This window comes from Protopterus annectens, chromosome 8.part1 (assembly GCF_019279795.1).
Source record: "Protopterus annectens isolate FY-2018-M chromosome 8.part1, PAN1.0, whole genome shotgun sequence".
NCBI lineage: Eukaryota > Metazoa > Chordata > Ceratodontiformes > Protopteridae > Protopterus > Protopterus annectens.
In genome coordinates, this window is record NC_056742.1 from 512,325,594 (window position 1) to 512,345,649 (window position 20,056).

Genomic DNA, 20,056 nt, shown 5'->3' on the forward strand with positions numbered 1-20,056 from the left:
TCATTCACTATGTCATTAGCTGTAGTTTCATCTCCATTTATAATCATAAAAATGTCATCCAAAAACTGCATGTAGTACATAATTTTGTCTTTAATTCTACTTGTACTAAACATAAAATGGTGTTCCCAAAAGGCCATAACTAAGTTAGCAAATCTGCCACCACATGGGGACCCCAATGCCACTCCTCTTTTTTGTAAGTAATTTGTATTCATGAACATAAAGAAATTATTTTCCAAAATAATATATAACAGTTATTCAACTAATCTCAATTCACTTGTAGGAGCTTTTTTTTCCAACAAAAAGTATACTACCCATTCGAATCCCTGCTTGCGGGGAATAACTGTGTTCAGATCATTTACATCCACAGTTAAAAACTTATACTCTTCTTTAAAATTCTGATTGTTCATATCCCTCAAAAAAGACCAAGAGTCCTTACAAATCTGACATTCCATTACTACATATTTTTTCAAGATACCATGTGGTAATTCATGGGAACTGGGTTTTTCCCAAAGGGGATGCCGACACATTTTTTTTGCATTGAGCTTAAGGCTATGGTTCTGACACCAGTTGTTGGTCTCAGTGAGGCCTTTCTGTAGGATGTCAACATCACTTGAGGAGTTAATAATGGCTTCCAACTTACAATCATCTGCAAACTTTGTCAGCCAGAGTCCCTTTGTGTTGGCCTAGATTTCTGAAAAGTAGATACCAAACGGGAGAGGACCCAGGACTGATCGCTGTGGGACTCCACTCATGACTGGTTGGCAGTCTGACTTGGAGTCAGCTACTTTCACACTGTGGGTTCTATCTGTGAGCCAGTTTGCAACCCACCTAGTGATATAGGGGTTGATGCCTAGCTTAGTGAGTTTTTCTATGATTCCTGAGTGGGGAATGGTATTAAATGCCTTGGCCAGATCAAGGTAGGCTGTATGAACCACTTTGCCTTCATCTGCACCTCTGGTGACTGACTCAAAGAAGTCAACCAAGTTGAGCAGGCATGATCTACCCTTCACAAAACAAAACTGTGTGGGATCCAGAGTTTGGAGATTCCCTATATCCTTGTTTATTAGGTCCATGATGATGCATTCCATAGCTTTGCTTTTCAGACTTGTCAGGCTAATGCGGCAGTAGTTTCAGACTCTACGGGACAGTTTTCCAGCTGAAAGAAAGGAATTTATTCGGTACTTTACTGACTGGTATTTACTTGGCAATCCACATGAATTTAATACTCGAACAACTGCATTTACCAGATGTCCATCCATGCTTCTGGTATCATTTGGGAATGTCTCTGATTTAAATGCTTTGATTTACCTAGAACTCAAAATTCTGTAGAAGCTTGGCATACGAGGCTGAAGTGTTTACTTGGAAAGTATTCCACTGATTTGTCTGTGTTCATTTCTGCTTTGGTAAGGGAGCAAAACCGAGTGGATGAGTTAAGACTATGGATGTCTGCTTGTTGTCCAAAGAAAAGAGAGTTATTACAGAGGCTTACTCAATTTCTATCTGTTTTAAATCATAAGAGCAGTTATACCTCAATAGATTTTATTAAAGCTATGGCTACACTGTTAAAAATGTGAAATGAACACTTTAAGAAAACAGAGCTCTGTGTCTTTAAATTACGTACTGGTTGACAGCGATATTTTCAGAATTGCCTAAAAACTATTCAGCATATTATTTTGTTTACATGGGTAGAAGGAGACTTTTTTTCTGTTTACAACTACAAATGAGTGTCGGGAGTGGTACGCAACATCTGCAAACAATATTCTGATCTTATGAGTTTTGATGATTTAAATTTCCATTTTATGATATTTTGGTGTTGTCTCGATTATCTGAATTCTGATATTTTGTTGTTGTTGTCTCGATTATTTGAATTTTGAAATTGTGATATTTCGATCTTATGAAGGTAATCCATATATATGTGTATGTGTATATATATATATATATATATATATATATATATATATAAAATACACACACACACACACACACACACACACACACACACACACACACACACACACACACACACACACACACGTGTGCATTGCTTAACATCCTTCCGCACAAAGTTCGACCGCATATACAGCTGTACTGTACTATGCAGATGTATATGCAGTTGGGCTATGCAGAAGGATGTTTAGCAAAATACAATGTAAAGTATACGGTGTTCACTTAACATCCTAGTAGCTTAATATCCTATGGAAAAAAGCCTATCCCAGATGCTAAGCGATGCACACCTGTATATATATATATATATATATATATATATATATATATATATATATATATATATATATATATATATATATATATATATATACATATATATATATATATATATATATATATATATGTATATAGTTCCACTTGAAACCATCGAATGTTCAGAACATCGGTGTTCTGATCATCGATACCAGAACATCGGTGTTCAGAACATCGAAGGTTCAAAGTGGATCACACAAAAAGAAATACACTTTCAAAAATGATTTTATACAGGGGGGGCTTCTGCACCCCCCCATGTTGGCACACACACACACACACACACACACACACACACACACACACACACACACACACACAACATGCAGGTCTCTAACAATTAAACAAAAGTACCTTTTAAAGGGGAGAAGTTAAGAAGTGTCACCCATTTTAGAAAAAAAGAATTACTTTTGTTAAAGGAAGAATAATATGAGGTTAGAATCAAACAGGACAACTGATACAAAATATGAATGATATGATTGGGAAATTGAAGGATATGTTAAGAATTTGTGTAAAGAAGAAGAGATTGAGGAAGAAATATTATGCAAAGTTAAGAAAATTGCTTATAGTTGAAATGATAAAAAATAAAGGAAGGCAATGATGGAAGAATATAATAGTGCATTACATAGGATAAAAGGTTATCATTACCTGGACTTTATATGAATATAATAAGAACTGGAAGAAGGAAAAAAGTATGTGATAATAAGCATTATAAATGAGTGGGGTGAGAGAGGAATAAGAAAGAGATATGTAAAGGAATAGTAGCATTTTATGCAAGAAGAAAGAAACAGAAGATGTGAGAAATTGGAGACTATTCAATCTAAATAACATGGGGTGTAAGATTGTATGGGAATAATGCAAAAAATAGGTAAGAAAACAATAAATCAGGTTATTGGAGAAGATGTATATGGGTTAGTGGGAAGATAAAGCAAATACATTTTAATATTTATTATAGGAGTGGTAGATAATATAAGTAAAGGAATAAGAAATTGTAAAATAGCAGTTTGAGAAGCAGAGAAATTTTATGATATGATAAATCATTATCATATGTTGGAGATTTTGAGGTGTTATGAGTTTTGTAGGGAGTTCTAAGGTTTAGTAGAATCTGAATATGAAAAATCATATGTGAGAATGAATGTAAACTTTTTTTAGTGATGATATTTGGATTAGTAAGGGATTAAAGCAGGGCTGTCCACTTAATAGTTATATTTTTGATTTCATCATGAAAGCAATAATAGAAATGTCAAAAATAACAGTTGGGAAAGAAAATTAACCTTAGATTCATGAATAAATATCCCTATATATGTCTTATGTGAATGATTTCGCAATTGTTGCAAAAGGAAAGGGTTGGTCAAGGAAAATATAACAGAGGTATGGGAATGGATGAATAAAGTGTGCATAAATATGACTAAAGAAAAATGCAAAGGATATGGAGAGAAGGTGAGCATTGCAAGCATTTAGTTTTAATATGACAAAAATAAAGTCATTAGGGGTAAAGTTTGGAGACTATAAGTTAATTAAGGAACACTGGAAAGGACTATTTTCTAAAAGCAGTAAATATGTGGAAGAAATTTGAGTCATCCAGTTTTAAGAAGGTATATTTAATTCATTCATATATATTAGGTAAAATGGGGCATTTGGTGGAAGGGTGTTTTTATTGTCAGGAGAAATGGAGAAAGTATTGTTACAGATTATTTTTTAGTTTCATATAGTAATCCTGTAAAAAGGGGAGTGGTGTATTTTAAGAAGGAAGAAGGAGGTTTGGAACTGATAAATCCTATAATTTTGGCATCATTACTGGATTTTTTTTTTTTTTTTGTAAAATGAAAAAAATATATATAAAATGATGTAAGAAAAATGTTCTGGCGTAATTATATACACATTTCAGAATATGAAAAGAGAAAAAAAATGAGGGTTATTTTGAAATGGGCTATTATAAAATGATTAAAAAATGAAAGTTAAAGTAGAAAGAAAATTTAAAAAAATAGGAAGGAATGGTATGTAATTATAATGGAAAGAGCGTATGTGAAACCATGGCAAAACAAAAAAGAAATTACGATTGCAATTAAAGAAAGATCAAAAGGTATAAAGATGTTTTGGAAATGAAAGATTTTCTGTGGAGAATGATGATAGAAATATGAAATAAAAACAACGAAAGACAAGTTATGTGCTAGATTTAATACAGAAGAAGCTATGGAGCATTTCTTAAATGATTATTGTAAAATTTAAGAGATATGGAATTTATGTAAAAATGAAATGCATGAGGAAGTGTGTAAAATATAGACTTCAAAAAGGTAGTGTTTGGATGTTATGAAAGGGGAATAGAAATGTAAAGTAGAAGTAATGGATAATATAATAATTATTATAATATGGATTACTTGGACTATGAGATTTAAAGAATTGTTATATAATCAAATATGGGATAGTTGGGATGTGATAAGAAAATTAAAAAGATGGATATTTGAAAAGGGGTCAGGGGTAAAATATTTTATTACTTTGAAAAATGTAGCATCTTTTATTCATTATAGTGAACATGAGAATCTTGAATTTTAACTTTTTCTGCTTTTGTTGTATTTATGGTGTTTCTAAGCAGTTACAATGATGTGTATAGAAATAAGACCCTTACTCTTTCTGATACATGCTGATGGATCTTTTACATCCACCTGAACTACCACCAACTGAAGCAGCCTGGACTTCAATTTAATGTCTCATCAAAAGGACAACACACTGAGGAGTACAACACCACCCTTATGCTACACTTCAGTGTCAGAAATCGATCTACCTGCTATGTGAATAGAACCCAAAGCCTTCTGCTCCAAAGATAAGTGTGTTAGCTGTCACACCACTGATATTTATTACTAATGTTGTTTGGTATATAAGCTTAGGCATGAGTGGTCAAGCATTTACAAATTTCCTCTCTAAAATAGAGACACAGCTGCCAGATCCAGAGTAAATTTATGATTTCCCGTCCACTGATACAAGTTTTAATTTAATAAGTATAGTGAAGAACGTTGCTTGACATGGATGGAAGCCTTTTCCCAAGAACGGGGTAGCCACTGAGACACATACTTGATACCTGAACCTCCAGCATGTTCTATTTATGTTACAGGCAATACTTAGGTCCTTGTATCAGATGTTTCTGAAGCTGTTTCTTTTGCAGATGTTCAACAGGTCTATTAAAGCTGGATTAGAGGATGGTTTGTAGGCCAGGCATATATCACCTCTCAACAACCTGTAGGAGACTAACTATAAGGACAAGGCTTTGGACCAGTCCACACAGAACTTATTTTCTAAACCATATATTCTTTTTTGAGTAACCTATATAAATTCTCCAGTTCCTGTATATGCCTGGTCAGGTGCATACCAAATTTGGCATTGTACTCAATCTTTGGTCTTATGATGTCAGAGTACAACAGAACATCTTTGGACCTAGATGCCATACCTTTACTTATACATTGCTCAACATAAATGATTTCCTTACTACTGTAGACACATGATGGCCAAAGGCCAAGTCACTGTCTACATGTGTTACCAATTCCCTGATTACTGGGTCTACTCTTATGGGTATAGTATCAATATAGTAATTTATTGGGATGGCTGTTGTACTACAAGATTTTATTATGCTCTTACTTGCATTGAGTTTAAGACCATGACTCTGGCTATTTGACTGTGTTAGGCCTTCTGGGAGGGTGTTTGTTGCTTGGTGGGATTCAGTGGCTGCACCTAATTTGCAATTGTGCACATCTTGGTCAGACAGAGGCTTTTGATTTAGTCTTGACTTCAGTGAATTATATGTCAGATAGGAGCAACTCCAGCACTGGGCCCTTTGGCACTTCTCCACTGATTGGCCTTTTGGGAGAGCTAGACTCCCATATTCTAACTTCTTCAGTCCTATCTATGAGCCTGTTGACTACCCAATGGGTAAAATAGGGGATCATACCTCATTCCGTGAGCTTGTTTGCAATATGTCAAATTCTTTGGCCATGTTCAGGTAGGTCATGTGCAACCTGTACCCTGATCGGTTGCTTTGGTGATCTTCTCAAAAAAGTTCACCAAAGTGAGGAGGCATGATGTGCCCTTGACAAATCCCAATGGAGTTGGATCTAGTGTCTGTAGGTTTCCTACGCTGTCGTCTCACATATCCATGATTATTCTTTCCATGGCTTTATATATTCGACTAGTCAGATTTATGGGTAAATAGTGCCCCAGGTCCATGGATGTCCCACCCTTTTGCAGTGGTTTTACTCCCAGTATTATTGGAAATGGGTATCCTTGTTCCACATTAAATTAGTTTACAAATATGCAGTACCATAATACCTGCATTCTGTTACAAAGAAGAGACTTTAAACTGTGGAGAGACAACATAGGTGTCTGTATGGGTAATAGTATTACACCTTAGACTACAATCTGAAAAGAAAACTGACTATATCCCTGTCTGTGGTTTCCTTTTCCATGCATTCTTCCCACATGCTTAATTTGTTAAACTCTCTGTATTTATACAAAAGTGTTGTTTCTAGAACAGTGCTTACAAACAGCACTATTGTCTGTAGAATTGTATAAATGTTTACTACAACAGTATGCTGTTCATATAGCTGATTTCCTATATTCCACAAAGAAATATGCAGTATATGTTGTCCTATAATTACATTTTGAAGTTGGGAAGACAACAACTTTGTTAAACAGCTTTCTGGTGTAAGAAAGGTGCTCAAAAACCTTGCTAAGTACCTTTAGCTTTGTAAATCTCTGATGAGGTAGCCTTCAGAAAGAGGCATAACAACATTGCATTGCACTAAAAAGTATGGAGGATGCAGCACACTGCAGTTGGTTGTTAGCGTGGTATGCATAAGTTCAAATATAGTGCCATAATACCATGCAGAGAGTTGCATATTAAAATGTCAAGGCTGTGATAATGGCAGCAGTCACTCTGCTGTAGTTATGTTACTATGATAATGGCAGCAGTCACTCTGCTGTAGTTATGTTACTATGATAATGGCAGCAGTCACTCTGCTGTAGTTATGTTGCTGTGATAATGGCAGCAGTCACTCTGCTGTAGTTATGTTGCTGTGATAACGGCATCAGTCACTCTGCTGTAGTTATGTTGCTGTGATAATGGCAGCAGTCACTCTGCTGTAGTTATGTTACTGTGATATTGGCAGCAGTCACTCTGCTGTAGTTGTGTTGCTGTGATAACGGCAGCAGTCACTCTGCTGTAGTTATGTTGCTGTGATAATGACAGCAGTCACTCTGCTGTAGTTGTGTTGCTGTGATAACGGCAGCAGTCACTCTGCTGTAGTTATGTTGCTGTGATAATGACAGCAGTCACTCTGCTGTAGTTATGTTACTGTGATATTGGCAGCAGTCACTCTGCTGTAGTTATGTTGCTGTGATAACGGCAGCAGTCACTCTGCTGTAGTTATGTTGCTGTGATAACGGCAGCAGTCACTCTGCTGTAGTTATGTTGCTGTGATAATGACAGCAGTCACTCTGCTGTAGTTATGTTGCTATGTGTTTGTACATGGTCAAAAGGAGAGTGTCAATGAGGTGGCATGCCTAACACCATGTGCATGTGCAATGCCATATTATACAGCTGCAACATGGACACAGACAACAGATAATACAAGGCCAGCAGCAACATACCAAGTCATTGCATCATATAAATAGAGGAGGAAGGGGGGGGTAATATATAGTCAAAAATGTAGACAAGCAAAGAGAGAACCAGACAGAATGACAACATGAAGGGACTGTTGGGTGAAAAAGGACATTTTTGGTAGGCCAAAGTGCTTATTTTCTGTTTTCTAAGATGGTTAGAGAGGGAGGGCAGCAAGGAGCAAGTGCACAGAAGAAGACTGGTATAGAGAAAGAGGTAAGGATAGGCAAACAAAAATATAATGCAGAATAAGACTGACCGGGGAGGTACCGATACATGTGGAGACAGTGGAAAGATGCAGTCTGACAAAGAGTGGACGAGTGATGATGGCAAGTACTGGACTACACACAGGGTATAGGGACTGACGTACAAGAAAGGACAACACCATGATGGAGAATAAGGACAGAAATGAAGGGCCTGCTTAACTGACCCAGAGGAGAAACCACCCAAATGTCAGTCTACTCCATGACTGATATCTTGGATAAGCACCACATCTGGTGACCCATGGATGGGGTTAGCCAGCTATACAAATCTATGAGCTTCATAAGGATCTGATCCAGGGTGCCAATACTGTTCTCCTGCCGCAGGTCTTCTTCAGCCTAAGCTCTACAAATGCCACCAGATGACCTAGGATGGACCCATCTCAGAGGAATATCCTTCACCCCCCCCAGAGATGACCATGGATGTCACCACTGAACCCTCCATGTCACCTTAGGACCCAACTGTCAGCACAGTTGCTGGTGTAGAGGTAGGTCGCTGCCACCTCATGTAAGCCTGCAATGCAGATGAATCTTTAGAAAGACAACAAAACAGAAAAAACAATGCAATGGATTAGTACATGTTTTTGTCAATATAGACAAATATTGTAACACAGTTGTCTTTAAGCTACACATACTGAGACAATCCACTTATGCTGTATTGTGAAGATCTGAAAAAGGGCAAAACATGGTTTGTCTGCAACTCATGAGGTTTGGCTTTATTGACCTTAATGAATCAGTAAAGATAGAAGATGTAAAAAGTAAAAAGTCATGGGCATTCAGAAGGCCAGTAGCTGAAAAACTGCTATGTTGTTAAGGCATCATTTGCATATATCCCATGTGTCTCCACTGCAGAGGGTTAGGATATTAAACAGTGAAAACTCTAGATTATCTAGATATTTCTTGGTGATTTTAGTGACTGGTTTGTCTCTGTAATCTTTTTACCATTTAGTTTGAATGCCAGCTGGGATATTTTGCAGGCAAATAAAAGGGACCAGTGTGGGGTACTGGTTGAGCTTTGGATTCCAAAGCACAGGTATGCGAGTTTGAAGCCTGTGGGCTCAAGCTATTTATCTGGAAGTTGGTGCAGAGGAGTACGGCTATCAGTTATTGACAAGCTAATTCCTGGCATACAGGGTTTTATTTCATTGACCTACTGTGTGACCTTGGGCATGTGAATTTGGGCTAGGGTCATTAATGGTCTTCTGAACTGCACGCCTAGTAACTACATTTGAATCTAGACATGCTGTCATGTGTTTTTAGACATGTCAGGATGAATTCACTCTCTTCAGACACTGCAAAACATAAAACAAAAACAAACTACATACCCCTGACAACAGAAGACAATTATAGCAACAGGTAATAGGCAGACTGTGCAGTATCAAATCAAACACGGAATGCTTACAATAAAAAGTTGGGTCCCTTTCCCTCTGCAGGTCACTATACCTGTTCTGGCACTGCTTACTAGATAGGCAATGCCCATGACATCACTCAGCTCCCCAGAAAGCTTGCAACGGGCATCATTCTCTGTAGAGGTATCAGAATGCCCCAGCAGGCAATCCCTATAGTCACTGTACAGCAGCTGGAGGAAGTCTTTTGTTTATTTCCTACACCAGGTGAAACCCTGCTGAAATCAGTGACCACATAGGCTATATCCACTTTGTGCATGGCTGTGCGTACCACGTGTATGCAGCATTGTGCAACATGGTTGCACAATAGAATGTATCACCAGCATAGATAGGCAGTAATATAAGCTTTGTTATGGCTTTGCACATGTGCAATGAACACATGACCACCCAGCCCTGCTACAGAGAGAGACAAACATGATAGCATTGACTGTTGCTGAAAACATATCACCTTATAGCTGTAATTCAGACTTAAACATGCTAAATCACCTCATAAATGTAGTTGCTGTTATATGAAGCTAGTTTTAGTGCAAGAGTATATGGAAGCAACAGAAACAGATCCTGATCTGAGGAGTGTATGGGGGTAACATAGCCACAAGTCATGACAGGTAACTGTCATGCTGGGGGGGGGGTCACCATACAGGGAACATAAAACAAAGTCAAGCTGGTTTCAGTCCTTCAAGGGGGAATTTACCTTGGCAGAGAATTGAGAATGCCCTCAGGCCATGTAACTATCCTGCTATGTAAGGTTCACAACAGCATACCACATACACACAAATGTTATGCATGCTTCCCAGGATATGAGACCTCATCCACTTAAGTCACAGCATATGCTGCCAGTGCAGTGCTAATAGATGGTAAGTAATAGTAACATGCCTATTGCTGCTAACATTATGGGATAGGTAATGAATGGTGACAACAAAGCAGTAAACGGATGCATGGATATATTGAAAGGGGGAGGGGACAGTATTGAGATATTGTTTGGATATATTGAAAAAGGGATAATTTTGACTGGCAAGCAAAGCCATACATAAACACACTAATCCATATGTGTTACCCACAGATGTACACATCATGTCTTGAGACTTGTAGAACAGTAACAAATGGAAAAGGTCACCATCCCAGAGACAGAGGTGCTACTAAAGGCCATACACACACTCATATGGCAAGCATATGCATGAGATGGGCAATCATCCAAGGTCATCTGGGACCAAGTAAAGCAAGGACTGATACAGGACATCAATGCTGTAGGCAGGCATAATAGGAGACCAGTATGTGTGCATTGCAGGATCTCTAATTTGATATTGAAGACCAAGACTGAGGTACAGGAGATGACCAAAGGCTGGTCAACCACATGAGGTGGACCACCCATACAGAGACATCTCAAAGAGGTGAAAGAATTCCTGGTATCCTTGTTCAGCTAAGGTGATAAAACCCTTTACCTGGTGGTTGTGGCTTGGATATGAGAACTGGGCCACTGAGAACTGCTTGGGTATCTTTAGGGGATCTACCACATTAGTACTATTATGTTCCCTTATTGTAGCAAATTGACCCACTAGTAAGAATTATTCAGACAGCAGAACACTATTACTAGTTAGCGCTGAAGCTGTGACAACCTGCAGCATAAGATGTGTACAAATGTGCCAACAGGGTATGCACAGAATTTGCATACAGCATCCCCTGTGGCATATGGTGATGGATGTGGCAACTGTGATGCAGCATTGTTACAGGTATGTTATTTGTATATTCGTTCACAGGTTCCACTGGCAGAAGCTCATGCACAATTTGTCAGAATATGCCTGATATCAGCAGGCTGCTTGTAGCAGGATGATGAAGTTACCATGTCTATGGCATGGTCCCAAGACATAGAGGCATTGCACTCCACATTAAATTTGGAGGGCACACACACACATGCACACACACACATGTACACACACACACACACACACACACAAACACACACACACACACACACACACACACACACACACACACACACACACACACACACACACACACACACACACAAACACACACACACACACACACACACACACACACACACACACACACTGAGTGAATGATGTAGATGGAAGATGAACCTCCAATATCCCCGGTGTTTAAGACTACTCATCCAGTCAATGTTACCCCTATCCAAGCTACACAGGAGGAACAACCACAGATGGCATCAATGTGCTACATTACCTGTGATATGCACACACCCACCATAAGGAGGAACATTGCTGCCATGACTCCAAGGCATTGCTTGACTTGGATGTCACCCTTGCAGGTCAGTGATCTGGACACAGACTGTTGCTACACATACCACTCAAAGATGTTGTGTGTGCTTTGTGGTCTTCGTGTGGAAATGCAGAGACATCCTGCAATGTATGAAGAGTGACATGGTACACTGAGACCTGCAGCAGATGCCTGTGCTTTGTGGTCTTTGTGTGGAAATGCAGAGACATCCTGCAATGTATACAGAGTGACAAGGTATACTGAGACCTGCAGCAGATGATTGTGCTTTGTGGTCTTCGTGTGGAAATGCAGAGACATTCTGCAATGTATACAATGTGACATGGTACACTGAGACCTGCAACAGATGCTTGTGCTTTGTGGTCTTCATGTGGAAATGCAGACACATCCTGCAATGTACGAAGAGTGACAAGGTACACTGAGACCTGCAGCAGATGCCTGTGTTTTGTGGTCTTCATATGGGAATGCAGAGACATCCTGCAATGTATGAAGAGTAACAAGGTATACTGAGACCTGCAGCAGATGCGTGTACTTTGTGGTCTTCGTGTGGAAATGCAGAAACATCTTGCAATGTATACAAAGTGACAAGGTACACTGAGAGTTGCAGCAGATGCCTGTGCTTTGTGGTCTTCATGTTGAAATGCAGAGACTTCCTGCAATGTGTACAGAGTGACAAGGTACACTGAGACCTGCAGCAGATGCCTGTGTTTTGCGGTCTTCATGTGGAAATGCAGAGATATCATGCAATGTATATAGAGTGACAAGGTACACTGAGACCTGCAGCAGATGTGTGTGCTTTGTGGTCTTCATGTGTAAATGCAGAGACATCCTGCAATGTATGAAGAGTGACAAGGTATACTGAGACCTACAGCAGATGCCTGTGCTTTGTGGTCTTCATGTGGAAATGCAGAGACATTCTGCAATGTATACAATGTGACAAGGTACACTGAGACCTGCAACAGATGCCCGTGCTTTGTGGTCTTCATGTGGAAATGTAGAGACATCCTGAAATGTAAGAAGAGTGACCATGTACACTGAGACCTGCTGCAGATGCCTGTGCTTTGTGGTCTTCATGTGGAAATGCAGAGACATCCTGCAATGTATGAAGAGTGACAAGGTACACTGAGACCTGCAGCAGATGCCTGTGCTTTGTGGTCTTTGTGTGGAAATGCAGAGACATCCTGCAATGTATACAGAGTGACAAGGTATACTGAGACCTGCAGCAGATGCTTGTGCTTTATGGTCTTCATGTGGAAATGCAGAGACATCCTGCAATGTATGAAGAGTGACAAGGTACACTGAGACCTGCAGCAAATGCCTGTGTTTTGTGGTCTTCATATGGAAATGCAGAGACATCCTGCAATGTATGAAGAGTAACAAGGTATACTGAGACCTGCAGCATATGCGTGTACTTTGTGGTCTTCATGTGGAAATGCAGAAACATCTTGCAATGTATACAGAGTGACAAGGTACACTGAGACCTGCAGCAGATGCCTGTGCTTTGTGGTCTTCATGTGGAAATGCAGAGACTTCCTGCAATGTATACAGAGTGACAAGGTACACTGAGACCTGAAGCAGATGCCTGTGCTTTGTGGTCTTCATGTGGAAATGCAGAGATATCATGCAATGTATATAGAGTGACAAGGTACACTGAGACCTGCAGCAGATGTATGTGCTTTGTGGTCTTCATGTGTAAATGCAGAGACATCCTGCAATGTATGAAGAGTGACAAGGTATACTGAGACCTACAGCAGATGCCTGTGCTTTGTGGTCTTCGTGTGGAAATGCAGAGACATTCTGCAATGTATACAATGTGACAAGGTACACTGAGACGTGCAACAGATGCCCATGCTTTGTGGTCTTCATGTGGAAATGTAGAGACATCCTGAAATGTAAGAAGAGTGACCATGTACACTGAGACCTGCTGCAGATGCCTGTGCTTTGTGGTCTTCATGTGGAAATGCAGAGACATCCTGCAATGTATGAAGACTGACAAGGTACACTGAGACCTGCAGCAGATGCCTGTGCTTTGTGGTCTTTGTGTGGAAATGCAGAGACATCCTGCAATGTATACAGAGTGACAAGGTATACTGAGACCTGCAGCAGATGCTTGTGCTTTATGGTCTTCATGTGGAAATGCAGAGACATCCTGCAATGTATGAAGAGTGACAAGGTACACTGAGACCTGCAGCAAATGCCTGTGTTTTGTGGTCTTCATATGGAAATGCAGAGACATCCTGCAATGTATGAAGAGTAACAAGGTATACTGAGACCTGCAGCAGATGCGTGTACTTTGTGGTCTTCATGTGGAAATGCAGAAACATCTTGCAATGTATACAGAGTGACAAGGTACACTGAGACCTGCAGCAGATGCCTGTGCTTTGTGGTCTTCATGTGGAAATGCAGAGACTTCCTGCAATGTATACAGAGTGACAAGGTACACTGAGACCTGAAGCAGATGCCTGTGCTTTGTGATCTTCATGTGGAAATGCAGAGATATCATGCAATGTATATAGAGTAACAAGGTACATTGAGACTTGCAACAGATGCATGTGCTTTGTGGTCTTCATGTGGAAATGCAGAGACACCCTGCAATGTATGAAGAGTGACAAGGTATACTGAGACCTGCAGCAGATGTGTGTGCTTTGTGGTCTTCGTGTGGAAATGCAGAGACATCCTGCAATGTATGAAGAGTGACAAGGTATACTGAGACCTACAGCAGATGCCTGTGCTTTGTGGTCTTTGTGTGGAAATGCAGAGACATCCTGCAATGTATACAGAGTGACAAGGTATACTGAGACCTGCAGCAGATGCATGTGCTTTGTGGTCTTTGTGTGGAAATGCAGAGGTATCCTGCAATGTGTGAAGAGTGACAAGGTATACTGAGACCTGCAGCAGATGCGTGTACTTTGCGGTGTTCGTGTGGAAAAGCTCAGACATCCTGCAATATCTGCAGAGTGACAAGGTACACTGAGACCTGCAGCAGATGCCTGTGCTTTGTGGTCTTCATGTGGAAATGCAGAGACATCCTGCAATGTATACAGAGTGACAAGGTATACTGAGACCTGCTGCAGATGCGTGTGCTTTGTGGTCTTCATTTGGAAATGCAGAGACATCCTGCAATGTATGAAGTGTGACAAGGTATACTGAGACCTGCAGCAGATGCCTGTGCATTGTGGTCTTCGTGTGGAAATGCAGAGACATCCTGCAATGTATACAGAGTGACAAGGTATACTGAGACCTGCAGCAGATGCCTGTGCTTTGTGGTCTTCATGTGGAAATGCAGAGACATCCTGCACTGTAAACAATGTGACAAGGTACACTGAGACCTGCAACAGATGCTCGTGCTTTCTGGTCTTCATGTGGAAATGCAGAGACATCCTGCAATGAAAGAAGAGTGACCATGTACACTGAGAACTGCAGCAGATGCCTGTGCTTTGTGGTCTTTATGTGGAAATGCAGAGACATCCTGCAATGTATACAGAGTGACAAGGTATACTGCGACCTGCAGCAGATGCCTGTGCTTTGTGGTCTTCATGTAGAAATGCAGAGACATCCTGCAATGTATGAAAAGTGACAAGGTATACTGAGACTTTGCAGCAGATGCGTGCACTTTATGGTCTTCATGTGGAAATGCACAGACATCCTGCAATGTATACAGAGTGACAAGGTAAACTGAGACCTGCAGCAGATGCCTGTGATTTGTGGTCTTCATGTGGAAATGCAGAGACATCCTGCAATGTAAGAAGAGTGACCATGTACACTGAGCCTACAGCAGATGCCTGCTGAGAGGACTGTTGGTGCAGTTGGTGTCCATTGGAATATCTCTAAGGGTGCTGGCAAATGCTCACCATGGGCATGCAAGAGGACAGATATGCAATGCATGGTCACAATGTTGGTGTATGGTGATGGCACACAAAATTCCAAAGACAGCTTCACTCACACCACTCTCAGTGACTGACTCCACTCCTAGCTGTGGATGCTGTCAAGGTCATAGATGATACTGTTCTGGATCCACTGTGGGAACACCTTATTTGGCTAGACAGTCCAGGTCCACAGCTGTATTCATAGGGTCATGAATGCTGCCCCTCTATTGCCTCTCCATAAGGGGTAACACAGTAGGATTCCTGTAAAGAATCCTGGTACAGCATTCATTCAACAGAATGTCTCTAGTCCTGATACTGTAAGGCTATGTGATACACCCAGTCAAGCTTCATCTCATGGATGTTCTACTGTCACACCAGAGAATGTGATCTCTGACTGCCCCAACCTCCTAGCCACATTTATGGCTGCCAACATCGACTTCTCATAATCCTTCCACCTATAGCATTGCTGTCCCTTGTCACTGTATCCCATAGCTCAAAACTTGGAACAATATTTTGACACAAAATTGGGGACGTCTCTATAGTAGGGACATTTGAGAGGTATAGTGTACCTCACCCCATCTGGGCAAATGGTGATGATGGCTGTGCTTTGCCCACATCTCCTGCCTGTATGGATAAGGTAATGTCTGATGCACCACATGGCCAGTCAGTGCATTTTACTGCATAGCCTTGGTGTATTGGTGCATGCGCCAGTTTTTGTTTGTGTTGTCATTGATTTTACTGCATAGCCTTGGTGTATTGGTGCATGCGCCAGTTTTTGTTTGTGTTGTCATTGTCATGGCCCATAATTCTGGACCATATGCCTCCTCTTTGTCAGTACTGCATTTTGTTACTTGTTCTTCTGCTTTGCATGCAGTGTCACTACAGCTGGTTCCTTCATTATTTCCTCACTCAACTCCATCTCTACTGCGGCCATAGGTATGTCCAGTGGTTCTAGGGTATTCCTAAGCTCAACTCCATCTCTACTGGGGCCACAGGTATGTCCAGTGGTACTAGGGTATCCCTAAGCTCAACTCCATCTCTACTGGGGCCACAGGTATGCCCAGTGATTCTAGGGTATCCCTAAGATGTAACCAGATTTGTAGCACCTTACTGAATAGCATAGCATAGACAAAAATATTACTTCAGGTTTCCAAAGCATACTGTAATGCAACACCAAATGCATCCAAGCTTTGATGCCCCAAAACTGGCCCAGTAATCAAGGAGCATCAAGTCTCACCACTAGCACCAGTGGGGGATGTACATTGGGATGATGACAAGTACACACACAGTAAAGTGCAATTTCCATTAAGAGCACAAAGACACCACCGTCAATCTGGACCTGGTTTCTCTCTCTTTCTCCAGATCCCCAATAAGACTCCCCACTGACACAGCTATAGAGTTGAGATCTCAGCTGAGTGGCCAAGTCAAAACCTCCAGCACCCTTTCTGTCCAGCCAGTGCTTTGTGTCTCTGCCCAAGTAGCTGACATAACATACTCTTTGAGGTTTGATTTATATACATACACACACACACACACACACACACACACACACACACACACACACACAGAAAGGCTGGCACAGGTTTACTAGCTATGCCCTATTTTGCCCAGACTATAAGGTAGTTATCACTGTCACCAGCCATGTCCTTATCAGCTACTTTAAGGCCCTTAACAAAGGGTGCCCAATCTTACTGTATAATGTTGCTATAAATACAAATGGTAGTTTGACCAAGAGCAAGGCTATTAGGAGTGGTCCACAGTGTCACTAAATAAATATGTAAGCATTCTCAGAACTTAAATATGTGTCACAAATATCAACCACAATGAAAGGATTGAATATATTTAATAATAATAAAAGAGCAAGAAAATACTAAGAAAATAATCACAATTACATCAGAGTTCAAACTCACAGGAAATATTTAAAACAACATTGCAGGACAGTCTCAAATAAATAAAGAAAACATGTAAGCTATACTTCACTATATTCTGGACTGTATGTAAGAGAAGTTACTGTACCCTAGTTAACTTAATTACAGAGCAAGCAGGCAGATATGGTGAGTATGTCTTCCAGCTGATGATGTTAGGTCAAAGACAAAATAAAATACTTAGTCTCTCTAGCAGAGAGTTCTTAAATTAATATGCCAAGTATTACTGCTGAGATAGCTTGCAGAATGACATCACTGTTGTCATATGACTCTATTCGAGTTGAGGTGAAAAACTTCACTAATGCAGCTGGTAGCATTCAGCATCTACCTGTGAAAATACATAGACCTCAGATCTTTTGGCAAATAGTGGAAGTCATAAAATAATTTACATTCCTCCACATTTAAAGACAATACAAAAAACTTCTAGTTCTAGACATTATGTCTCCTGTTGCACTGAAACTGAAAGATAACATCTCTTTTTATGGCCCAGCCATAAAGTAATTCCATCTCAACTATTCTTCTGAAGTTAGCTTCTTGTGTTACAGTTTCCATTGTTAAAATATATACATCTCAACAGTAACAATAGTGTAGATACATTTCTGCTCAGTACTTTACAAAATATCTTTTCAGCACACAGCTCTGTACAATATGACATGCAGTTCTAATACATCTGTAACACAAGCATCTCACATGAAGCATGTTGACATTCACAAATGACACATAACCATGTCACAATTCAAGACAGCTGTGCTGGCAGTATCTACCTTTTGTTACACTTTTATATAAATCATGCTAATATTCACAAATGACATATTATTATTTACAAAATTCCAGCTAACTGGGCTGGCAGTATCTCCTTTAATAAAACAAGCACTAGAAGCAAGCCATCAGAAGTTCAAACATGTTTGATGATGTTCCATGTCTGTAACACTACAGTGTTATATATCATTTTCTCAGTTGCCCTGGGGGCTGCATATGAGCGAATCATAAGCCATTATTCTAAACTATACCCTAGATAACTTGCAAGACACATATTTAATGGAGAATTATACTGAAGGCTCTGTGAGTGACAATGCATGTGACTATCAACTAGATAATGCTGTGGAAAGTCACCCCATGAGAAACACTGGCACAGGTGTACATGTGCCACGTGTGAGAGTCAACAGAACTGCCTGGTTTATCACAAACACACAGTGTACATAATGACCTGTGCATTGCATGCCACCTAGGAGCTGATCTAGTGAAAGCCTTTCTGCTTGATATACTGGATACCATGTGGTGCATGTGAGCTCCTGATTGCGATATGGGTGCAGTTAATGGACTTCTGAACCTCTGAGAAATGGGCTACATTGTGGATTGTCCATATAGTGCTGTTTCCTTCCTCCAGTGTCTGTGAAAGCCAGATATTCTTCTCCTTATGTTGCAGCATTACAACTGGTTTAGGATATACAATGCCTATGCTTTTGAAACTCCTAGCATACCTCTTTTTGGATACTGACAGTTTTACATGGCAAGAATAGTTTAAGTCCAGTGGGATAGGTATTCCATGATCCCCCTTGATTCCACATGAGAATGGCACATGTCTACTAACTCCTGTATGTTATGATATGCTTGTCCACATGGTAGCAGCTATCAATGTCCTGATCATGGAAGTCATAGTATATTTGCTGCTGGCAGATTGCTCTGCAACATAAAGGGTGATGATATGCAACATAACAAGTGATGACTCCACAGATGGCCACTAACACATACTGCTCTGCTAATAATGACACTGCTCACAGCATTATAAAACAAGCAAAGCTCCCGCATGCCCCAACAAAAGAGACTGCCATTTAAAATATGTGATTACCTCAGGTCTTCTTGCTAATTTATATGTATTTGAATTGCTTCAGCATGTTCCCTTTCATCATTTACACAGGTGGTGTCTCTAATTTATATGTATTTGAATTGCTTCAGCATGTTCCCTTTCATCATTTACACAGGTGGTGTCTCTAATTTATATGTATTTGAATTGCTTCAGCATGTTCCTTTTCATCATTTACACAGGTGGTGTCTCTAATTTATATTTATTTGAATTGCTTCAGCATGTTCCCTTTCATCATTTACACAGGTGGTGTCTCTCATTAGCATGTTGTCGCTCATGTATATGTCACTGTGCAGCCATTTGCATTTGGTTTATGCTGTGCTATTTCTCCTGCTATGCCTGTACATTGCTGCTCACCACCCTATTTTGTATAGGCTCATAGTAGGCTTACTGCCCTGAAGAATTATTATATGCCTAGCTAATAACTTGAGGTCAGAATCAAACCCTGTACTTTGTGTCTGTGAGGCAAAGACCTTAACCATTACATCAAACCCAGTCACTCATAATGATGTCTGTTATTTGTTTCAGACTATTATTCCCTAATTTCATGCTAGAGCATAAAAAAGTTATCATTTCATA